Here is a 710-nt window from a genome sequence, read left to right on the forward strand (position 1 = left end):
GGCGGCTGCAGCTCCTCACAGGGAGCGGAGGGGCGGCGCTGAGCTCTGCTCTGTGTGACAGCGACAGGGCCCAAGTGCTGGAGTTCAAGAGGCATCTGGACAGTGCTCTCAAACACAGGGTTTGAATTTTGAGTGGGCTGTGCAGAGCCAGGAGTTGGTCTTTGTGGGTCCAACTAAAGGTATTCTATAATAGTTTTTCAGGGAGTGGTGTCATTTAACATTACTGTTCATTTCAGAGATGCACTGTTACATGTGAGAATAATTTCACATCAGGACTCCTTTGCCCACAGTGCATTTATGGGCATATAGGAGAACATCTATAATTGAACTACCTATTTTCTGTTCATTTACAGTCACTGAGATTAAGCTCCAGAAGTAGCTCAGAGATATTTCTGCACCAATAACAAACATGTATAATTGGACACAGAAGCAAATAAAAAGACATTTAAATGCCAAAGTGCAGAAGTAGCTTGACTGCACTATTCTATAAAAATGTAAAGAAAAAAAGCCAAAGCTACATGAAAAGTAGTTAAAATGCTTTTTTTTTTTTCCTTCCTGTATTAAGGACCACTGTGATCATCTGAATTTTGAAGACCTCAGGGTCCTTTAATACTAATGCTAGACAGTGACATCCCTCACAGCAGTGTAAAGGTCATTCATTAGTCACACAGCACTAAGAATATTAGACAGACAAGAAATTGTTCAGATTC

Source organism: Meleagris gallopavo, chromosome 3 (assembly GCF_000146605.3).
Source record: "Meleagris gallopavo isolate NT-WF06-2002-E0010 breed Aviagen turkey brand Nicholas breeding stock chromosome 3, Turkey_5.1, whole genome shotgun sequence".
Taxonomy (NCBI): Eukaryota; Metazoa; Chordata; class Aves; order Galliformes; family Phasianidae; genus Meleagris; species Meleagris gallopavo.